General features: G+C 38.9%; 1 protein-coding gene across 6 annotated transcripts in view; it reads left to right on the top strand.

Annotated features, from left to right (window-relative positions):
• The first annotated feature begins 990 nt into the window (after positions 1 to 990).
• Positions 991 to 10,373, top strand: part of ROBO1 (roundabout guidance receptor 1) — a 1,110,926-nt gene continuing 1,101,543 nt past the window's right edge. For 2 of the 6 annotated variants that reach the window (XM_017539966.2, XM_017539955.2), the window contains exon 1: positions 991 to 1,288. The gene's annotated coding sequence lies outside the window, so the exon portion shown is untranslated. Of the gene's footprint in view, positions 1,289 to 1,488; positions 1,578 to 10,373 lie in introns of those variants that run through there. The other 4 variants (XM_017539921.2, XM_017539930.2, XM_017539908.2 and 1 more) reach the window with 3 other exon arrangements.

The following is a 10,373-nucleotide window of genomic DNA, read 5'->3' as shown; positions in this document are numbered from 1 at the left end:
GCAAATATCATATCTGGGACTTTGTGGAAAGTCTGTGTCATTTTAGTTTAAATGAAGAATTCTCTTTTCCTCCACAAAATTAAAGGTCAAAGAAAACAGCATGCTTAAGGGCTTCAAATTAATATATATTAAGATTCAGCTATTAATATTCTAATTCTTAAATAGCTACCTTTACCAATGATGAACTAAGGTGATTTTGCCCACTGTTACAATCTTTCAAATTGCTAGTCACCACAGGTCTGCCTCACTTTAAATCTCCTTGTTATGCCAATTTGCATTACTAATGGACTTGCTAAGAGAGAAACTGTAAGAAGAGAATGTAGCAATTAATAGGAAATACTTGACATATTGTGATGTTATAGATACCTTTATGCTGATTTATATTTTTATGTCACTATTTACAAGAAAAATATTTCTATATTTCTTATTTAGCAAAGTAAAAATGATGTCCATCCCATTGTCATTGATGGAATTTTTTCTGTAGCATTTGATTAATATCATCCGTATTTTATAATCGGTAGACTCATATTTTGGCTTCTATCTTAACTCGTGTAAGGTATTTTATTTGGAGTAGCTATATATTTTCAAGAATACAATTGAGTGCTATGTGTGCTTATGTGAAGTGCAGAAGTATTTGATTATATAAAATTTCCTGGATTTATATGAGAATAATGCATAATAGCAAAAGAGGGTTTTCCTGCCAAAATTATCTGTGTGAATTTTCCTCCGAAAATGTTATTTTAAAATCCTTTGTATGATCAAAGGCACCCCACACAGACAATTAAAAGCAGATATGAAATGATAGATCACATGACAGGGGTTAAATGTAAGCCCCCCCCCCCCGCTTTAAACATCGCAGCAGGCATTACAATACCAGAGGTAACGAATCAATTAAATCCATTTTCCCCTCGGCGTCTCCAAAGCTGCGTGCCTAGTGTTGCTGTGTAGTTTAGGGCCGGAGCAGTAGGACCCAGGGGCCTCCGCAGCCACCAATAGAAGCGCACACTTGGACCTATTTGTATGCAATGCCGTCTGCCCTGCGCATTAATAGTAATACAGATAACGGGTCTGAAAGAATTCTCTACTGAAGAAGGATTGAATTTTTCCAGGGTGCTGATACTGAGAAGAAACCCGACTTCACGCTCCCTATTTCCCCACTCGTAGGTTTAAAAGTCTCAGACAGCTTTTCCTTGGTTTAAACTCGGAAAGGTCTCGGTGCACAGCAAAGTTGCAGGGCTGCGTCTACACTACGGAGCCGCTAGATTGCTGAAAACAGTCTCGTCGAAGGGTAAGTCTCGCAAATGGTTGCAAAGGAAGTGACAGCTGGCTTTCGATTTGTAAAAGGGGACACGCCAGGTTTTACACTAGTGGTTGTTGGAGCGCAGAATGGGTGCCGAGAGCACTCTGCAGTTTATCCAGAAATTGTGGCTGATGCGCCAGGGTGTTTGGGGGTAGCATCAAAAACCTCCAGGCTACATAGGAAACGGCAGCCTTTCGATCGGGAGGGATTCAACAAGTTTCCCTGCAGGGATGCGATGTTTGTTTATTCCTTGCAAGTTGTGCAGTGTCCGTTCCAGGTAGGCTGCGGCTGCTTAACAAAGAAGTTTTGGAATTTGTGTTTGTTGTATGTGGCTGGGCTAACCCTTGTTTGAGTAGGTTACGTGGCGCTTTGGGCTATTTGGGGGCACACAGCGGAATTTCCTCTTGAGATGCTGCGAGCATCAGTGGTCTGCTGGGCTGTGCGGGGCCGGGCAACTTTGCAGCGTAATCTCGGTGTCGCTGACCGCACCGTTGTTCGTGATGCGAACTGAGGCGCAGACACCAGGAGGCTGCAAGGAGATTCCAAACTTTGAAAGCGTTCTCCAGGAATGGATGAGCTTGGGGGCTTTGAAATAAGCGTTACTAGGTGGATTTTGGTAAACTCTTGGCGATATGTAGGCAGTGGAGACTTTTAACACCTGTGTTTCCAACCTGCAGGTTTTTGCTTGAAAACGTGGTGCTGATGTGAAAATGAGCGCTAAAAGCTAAGCCACCGGGGACTGTATCTGAGGGAGGAAATGAGGGAGGGAGGAAGAATGAGTGAAGACAGATGAATGAAAAAGGTGCGTCCCATCTTTCACACACAAAAACCACACGTGTGGGACGAACTAGGAAGCGCTCCAGTTGGTGGCGTTTAGCTGGAAAACGTATTGCAGGGAGATCCAGAAGCCTCTGCATTATTGATGAAGCGCGGTGCCCTTCTGGGGCCCCTTCTCGCTCCTTCTCCCTGCCCCCCCTTGCCAGCTCCGCTTCCCTGAGCCTGCGGCTGGAGTGTGGGCACCCGCGCGGCGGCGCGCGGGACTGGGTCCCACAGCTCTGAAAACACAATGGGGAGAAGCAGGCGAGCCCTGCGGGCGGTCGATGCGGAAAACTCGGCGTGGCAACCCCACTGCAGCAACCCGGGCTGCCGCTCCTCCCGGGGCAGCGGCGCTGCAGAGGCGGCTTCTGCCCGGTGACCACGCGCGCCCTGAGGTCTCAGAGGACCGCGTGCAGGGCGCGCACACCTGGCCGCTAAAATCCTGGAGTACCCTTCTGGGGGTCACTGTGCCGCACGCCTATAGGTGGGTTGGGGGAGACGGAAAGCTAAGACATTCCACTCCTGCCTCGAGTCGGAGCTTCCTTAGTGTTCACCCTAGCACCGACAGGACCTGCTCCTCCAAGAGAAAAGGACACGAAGGAGAAAGAAGGGAAATGCTGATGAGGCTGCAAGACGGGAAAGGAATCAAGCAATCTGGGGCAATTATGGCCAATGGTCAGGCTTTTCTGGGCTCTTTTAAGTGGATTGATTTAGACGGAGCTTTGAAATGCTGTCCCTGGCCTCTGCAGCACTAAAGGGGGCAGACTTCCAGATGCAGGAACTCACTGGAGACTCCTCTTGTAGATGAAGGAAGGAGAGGGCAGGACAGGAGGCTCATTTCACAGTGTAGTTTAACCCTGACCTCAGCACCTCCCACCCTTTCACGCCCAGCCAGGGAGTGCCCCGACCTTGTAAACTGTTATCTGCCCTGTGTAAGTGATTTTTTTCAAACTGTGTGTTCCAGAGCCCTGTTAAGAGATGGTTTCCTGTTTCCAAGTATTGGTGGGAGATTGTTTAATTTGAAGGTTAATTGTCAACCCCGGCTGAGAGCGCAAAGAAAGATAGATGTGGGACCCTATAGAATGGGCCACTTGGGGTGGTCAGTTACTTGAAAGCTGCACATCAAAGGAAATATACTGCCGTGAGCACCTGGGGGAAGACGATGCCATTTCATTTTTTTTCCCCTCGCTTTCCATGTGCCTTCTTTATTGTGGTTGTTTGGGAGCTAGGATACAATATTACAAAAAACAAAAAAAAAAAAAAAAAAAAAAAAACGTTGAAAATCCACTGCTTATTTGGAAGCCTTGTAACCAGGTTTTCAGGCCCAAAGTCGGATGCTCCTAGTGCTTATTACTTTGAAAGCCTCAGCTTGCCACCTTAAAACCTGCTTCTCTACTATATCTTGAGGAGGCACTGTTAACTTTCAAAAGCAATCAGTAAGCATGCATCATGTTTTTATTAAAGGGAATAGACAGGGTTGGTAGATGTTCCATCAATTTTTGCCCTTCCAAATCCCCCACCCCCCAAAAAAAGGAAGATGAAGCAGCCGCAGCCCAGAGCAAATATCCAGTTGGTAAGAGGACTTTGATTCTTAGCGACCTATACCTCTCCCGTGAGGGATAAAGATTATGAGTATCTAAGGAGTGGGGACATTTCACTTCATATCACTGGCATGGATTTTGGACTTCCTTTAACCTTTCCCACATATCTTCCTGCTCCATGACTCTTCCAATTCAGCCCTGTTCGATCTGCAGAACTGAAGCACAATGACACAGCTGCAGATCCCCCGGGTGGAGGCTTGCTTCAGAAAACAGCTGTTAATCATGTTTGCTGTGTTTTCCCATTCACTTCCTTTTACTTCCCTTCCCTTAGCCTGTCCTTGAACCAGTGTTACCACCTTCTGGGCTCTACCCTGTGAAGGTTAGTGATTTCCAGTGATGTAGCACTGAGCTGAGCATGGGAGGGCAGAGGCTCAACAGCTGCCTAGGGAGTCCCCCAGGTTTAACGCCGACTTTCTCTTACCCTATACTGCACGAAATAAAAAACAAGTACCCTAATATCTCCCCAAAGAGAACTGCATTGTTATATATAATTTTCTTTTATCTTATAACATAATAGAACCAATTCAAATATGAAATAACATTGACCAGAGATGAAAAGGAAGCTATACACTTGTGTGCTGTGCACTATTTGGAAACTTGTTTTGTGCTTAGCTATAAAATCTTAGCTTCAGTGATGTTCTTAGCTATAAAATCTAACTTTTGACATTCATCTATACCTAATACATTAGGAACTACTTTTATTTAAGCAAGACTTACTGTGGTACTTTCATTATGAGGCTGAGAAACTCAAGACACCACAAAGATGTGAGTTTTAAATGAAAAAAAGCAAGGCAGTAAGGCAAGCCCCTGGCGCTTGATGAATGAGCAGGTGCAATGCACCATTTGAAATGTAACTTGAGGTGAGGTTCCACCAATCTGCTACAGAATGAGCTACTTCTTGTCACCTACATGCAACTGATTTTCCTCTCTTTCTGAGATCACAAACAAAAACATAATAGCATACAATAGGCTAGATTCTGATCTCGTCACATAATCATTTATCTCTCTAAACTTGCTGTTGAAGTGAGCAGTGTTACTGTTGATGTATTCATATTTGTACCTAAAATATATTAGTGCTATATTGACCAGTCAATTCCTTCAATTCTATAGAAAACTGAAGTCCTAGAAGATTAACTGACTAATTCAAAACTATATAGGATAAAACTGTAGAAACAGTGTTAGGCACCTTAACTGCAATAGATATTTCACTTAATGCTCACATAACCCTTTCAAAGTAGGCTTCATTAAGTGTCTGTAACATATGAAGGTAATGAAACTCAGAGAAGTTAAGTAAAATATATGTGACCATTCAGCAAATAACGGGCAGAGTCAGGGTTAGAAGCAAGTTCTTTCTCATAACAGAGTACATGCTTTTCTAATATGTCATATTGCTGTTTTTAAATGAGCCATTCTCTTCAATTAACTGAACCTACCTATTTTCCCCTATATCTAAACAAGGAGTTTTATTATTCCTTGAATTTTATTTTAGTGAATCTTTGCAATCTCTTAGATATCTTTTCATATCTAAAGCATTCTTTTTATTTCTCCTAGACCAAACTTTTACAGTGACTTTCCAAGTATCTCATAGCCAGTAAATAACTTTTTCAGAAAATATACCCCATTCCTATCTGCCACCCCACCTGTATCATCACCTCTGGAGGTGAGAGCATTTGGGAGAAATTGAGGGGCTTTCCACTGTCTTTGGAATCTGCACACATGTAGCCAGGATGTCTGAGAAGGATCCATTACATCATTTTTAGCCAGAAGTTGTTCATCTCCACCTTTACATTTCTGTACACATGTCTTCTCTAATCTGAAAGATTATCTTCTTCACTTGGCCAAACCCTATCCATTTGTCTAGGGTGGTTCATTTTCCTTCTCTACCATAATTTTTTTCTTATTATTCCAACCCTATTGCTGTTGCTTATTGCTGAAATTCCAAATAAGTTCCAATAACAGCTGGTGTCTAATTTGGTCTTTATTCAGAGGTCGAGAACAGTAAGCTAACATTTCTTGAGCCTTTACCTTATATACTTCTACATACATTATCCCTCAACTATAAATTTCTATTTCTTCGTTATATTTCTGCATTTTGTCCTTCCTGTTTTTTTGCTCTCCATAGTCACCCAGATGTTGTGATACATTTCTGGAGTTTCAGTAATGACATCAAATTTTATATTTCTTATCCATGCATTGCTCCTGATTGTCACACCTAAATTTCCAAAGATCTAATTTTATCTCCACCTAGAGATACATCACAAACATTTTAAAGGAAACTATCTAAAGGTAAGCATTCAAAGCCACAGGTATCATCCTCCCTGCCACACTTGCTTATCTATTTAGATTTCCAAGTTATAAACAGTACATCATGCATCTGGACACATTCCTCTTTGCTATGTCCTTCTGCGTCATTCTCTATGTTCAGGTAGTGAAAACAAAAAGTATATATATATATATATATATATATATATATATATATTTTTTTTTTTTTTTTTTTTTTTTTTTTCTTGAGCCTCACCTCTTTTCCTCATGGGCCTGCCTTTCAATTCTTATCTCTGCTTCCTGGGATCAGCCATTTGAAGTCACGTGTGTCAAGTTTGGCAAGCTATCTGTTAGGGCAAAAATGACAATTTCTAAACTCCTTATCATGTCATTGAAGGTACTCTGTGGTATGAAGCATGAACTCTTCAGTCTTCAGCATTATCAATTACTATGAAAATTTACTTGCAGGTTTTTTTTTTTTTTTTTAAATACTCAGTATGTTTCATTCATCTCTGCTTTTGGTTTTTGTTTGTTTTTTATTTATTTATTTTCCAGAATTCTGCCCCAAATGGTTCTCACTTTCTTATTTTTTTTTTCTTTTGGTGATGTTTGAAAATGCAAAGCAAGTGTCATTTCTTCTGTGAAGAGCTTCATGTTAGAAAATAGGTTTAAATATACCCATCTTTCTGATCATTTAATATTGCCTCTGAAATTCCATTGCAATCATTTACTCATTTCTACCATGAGACTGCACTATGTTCTGAATGTTGTGTCTTCTCCAAATTCATATGTTGAAATTAAAATTCAGAAGTGGGGTCTTTGGGAGATGATTAGACCCCGAGGGCAGAGCCTTTAGGAATGGGATTAGGACCCCTATAAGAGAGGTCTGAATAGGCTTTCTTGCCCCTTCTCCCATGAGCAAACATTGAGAAAATGTCTGTCTATGAAACAGAAAGTGGGTCCTCGCCAGACACCAAATCTTCCAGTACCTTGCATATTGGACTTTTCAGGATCTAAAACTATGAGAAAAGCATTTCCATTGTTTAGAGGGTGCCTACTCCATGGCTCTTTGTTGTAGCACGCTGAAGTTACTAAGCCAGACTCTAAATTCTGTGAAGCAGTATGTCTCAAACTTTGGCCATTGAACCAAATAAACCTTAGTAGTCAAAAAAATCACCCTTGAAACACCAGTCCCAGGATTTCCCATCAGAATCAGAATCACTACAATAGAATATGTGGGGGTGGGGCACTTGAGTCTACATTTTAACAGCTATTCCAGGTGTAACTATGAACAGGGAATTTAGCACAACAATTGCTCTCCAATTCAGCCAGATCAATGTGGAGCTTAATTTAGCAATTTGGGGAGGATCCATTTGCATATCTCCTTAGATCTTATTTTGGGTCTTCCTGGATTACTGTGCCTCAGAGGAAGATTTGCTTAGAGTACAGTCAAATTAGATCACATGAGTCATTCTTACTGAAGTTTGAGAGCCCTGCATCGGAAAGGCATATTTGCCAAGAGCTGAATTTTGGTAATCACACGTGAAAATGGCATTTAGAGTTGAGGTGCTGCTGTACAGAGTACTTGGAGCTTTTAATGACTCTGACTTTTTATTATGATGACATGTTTGATTAGCAGACACAAAAATGAATGAAAAAAATTCCCTTGAATTACTACCCAAGTTAAGTAATAAAAGATTAAATGTAATATTGAAGTTTTCCAGGTACTCTTCCAGATCAAATCTCCCTTTTAAGAGGTAAGCAGCATGGTAAATTTCCTATTATTATTCCCATGCATTTTCTCTTGAGTTTACTGTATATATTACATCTTTATGTCATATATAGTATTATATTAAATAAGTAAAATATTTGCCAGAATTGTCAAATATTGTTTGCGTTCTTGGAAATATGCTTTTTTATGATTTATTCAAGTTGCTTTGAGTAGAGGTTCTTCATTTATATTCACTACAATATAGTATTCTACAAATACTATAAGTATTTAAATATATTATACTTTTAAATACATTATATATTTATTAGATATAGCAAACAATATATGTCATATTTATATATTGGCATATATTATATATATGGCACATATAATATAGTGCATATATATTATAGTGTATATACAGTATTAAAATATATATAATTTATGTTTTTCTCTCTCATTTATAGGCATTTTGACTTTCTTACTATAACGAGCAGTGTAGCAATTTTTTGGCACATGTCTCACTGTGCACATGTATTTTTTAGGTATTTGCCTAGAGATGAAATTGCTGATGATGTGGAATGTGCTTCTTCTTTTTATTGCCCCCAAACCCATTATACTACCTGTAGTACTTATAGTTTGCAAGCATATCTGTGAAAGCCCCCATACTACTTATACCCAGGAATATTTAATACTGCCACATTTCTTAATTTTGCCAGCTGAATGGTTTTAATTTGTCTTTTCTGATTATTAGTGTGGGGAGCATATTTTCATAGAACATTCAGTTTTGTTTTGTTTTGTTTTTGCTGTGAATTGCTTAAACATATTTTTACCCATTTATCTAGTAAGATATTTGTCTTTTTTTCTTATAGATTAGAGAAATTCTTTATATATTCCAGATTCTAATTATTTTTTGGTATATGCATTGGAAAATTGGAAATATATTTTCCTAGGCTGTATTTTATCTTTTTTTCCTTCATGAAGCAATTATATATATATATATATATATATATATATGTATATATAGTATGTATTTTTGCAAATAAGATATACATTGTGCTTTATTTAAATTGATAACCTTGAATTATATTTTTCCTTTTTTCATCTTTTTTGGGAAACTAATCTTTATGGTGAAGTCATCAAATATTTCTTTGTTCTTTCTGAAAATTTTTCCATTGTACTTTTTTTTGCTTTTTCTTGTATTTTTTTGAGATGGAGTCTTGCTCTCTCGCCCAGGCTGGAGTACAGCAGTGCCACCTCAGCTCACTGCAAACTCCACCTCCCTGGTTCAAGCAATTCTCCTGTCTCAGCCTCCTGAGTAACTGGGACTTCAGGTGCATGCCACCACGCCTAGCTTAATTTTTGTATTTTTAGTAGAGATGAGATTTCAACATATTGGTCAGGCTGGATTCAAGCTCCTGCCCTCAGGTGATCCACCCACCTCAACTTCCCAAAGTGCTGGGATTACAGGCATAAGCCACTGCATCCAGCCTCAATTATGCTTTTTACATTCAGGTCTTTTGATCTACCTGGAATTGATTTTTGGTTTTATATGATGAAAAATATGACTGTCATTCATAAATGTTCTGTATGCGGGTGGGCTAGCACTGCCTTTTGTTTATAAAGCTGATTGGCATCTGTCCTCATTTGAGACCCTTGTTTCTGATTATGGTCTATCAGGTTGATTTGTGGACAGTCATCTCACTGAATCATCACAATGCTAATGAACCAAAGTGAAAAGCATTCATTAAGACTAATTAAGACTTCAAACAAAATCAGATTATGTTTAGTCAGAATTAAAGACCGTTTTTTAAAGACAAACTGTATAATCTCTTTAAATTGTATGTGAATTGCTCATGTGTAATGAGTCCTTAGCTATGCATAGTATCATTTACTTAGTTGTAGTTCTTTATAGAGAATATTAATGAATACTGTTTAAAGATGAACCTTCCTTATGTATAGAACTGCAGCAAAGGTAAACCTTGGAAATGGACTTCAGTAGATGGAAGGAAGAAGGATGACTCACTCTATGACTGTAGCATGACTGACCATTTGCCAGGTAAATTACAATCTTGAGGCAGGGCATTTCACCACAAGAGTCAACAGCTTCTGATCAATGTGTAACCCTTGAATAAGAACTCAAAAATATTAATCTAAACACAAAATGCTTTGAAAGGAAATTATTGCAGCATGCTGTACATATTATATTAAAATTTACTCTGGAATGAGGGATTAGTAGGATTATAAAACAACTTCACTTGCTTATACACAGTCATAGAAAATATTCTGTAAGAATTTACTTTTTATTCTACAATTAACAACAACATACTAAACAAGCATGCTTTATGCTAAGCAAGTGTTGGATTATTTAAATACTGGGTATTGATTTAAGAGAGTCTTAAGAATGGCCTGCTTTAGCCAATGACAGATGCATATATTCATAGGGTTATCTAAAATGAATAGCTACACCAAATATAAATAATATTCATACTATTAATTTTGGTTTCTTCCAATTAATGTTTTTTGTCACAATTCTGATAAAGGAAAGTGATTATTTTGGAAAATGAACAAATTCGTCATATGCCTTTGTTCACTATTTTGGCCCTTCTTTATGTGACTTCAAGTTTGAGTTCTTCAGCACTCTGCCTTTCAAGGACTCTGGGCTATGTTCCTGAATTCTTTC

Source organism: Cebus imitator, unplaced genomic scaffold (genome assembly GCF_001604975.1).
Source record: "Cebus imitator isolate Cc_AM_T3 unplaced genomic scaffold, Cebus_imitator-1.0 Scaffold7, whole genome shotgun sequence".
Lineage (NCBI taxonomy): Eukaryota > Metazoa > Chordata > Mammalia > Primates > Cebidae > Cebus > Cebus imitator.
Note: the sequence above shows the minus strand (reverse complement) of the source record. Positions and strands in the feature narration are given on the sequence as shown.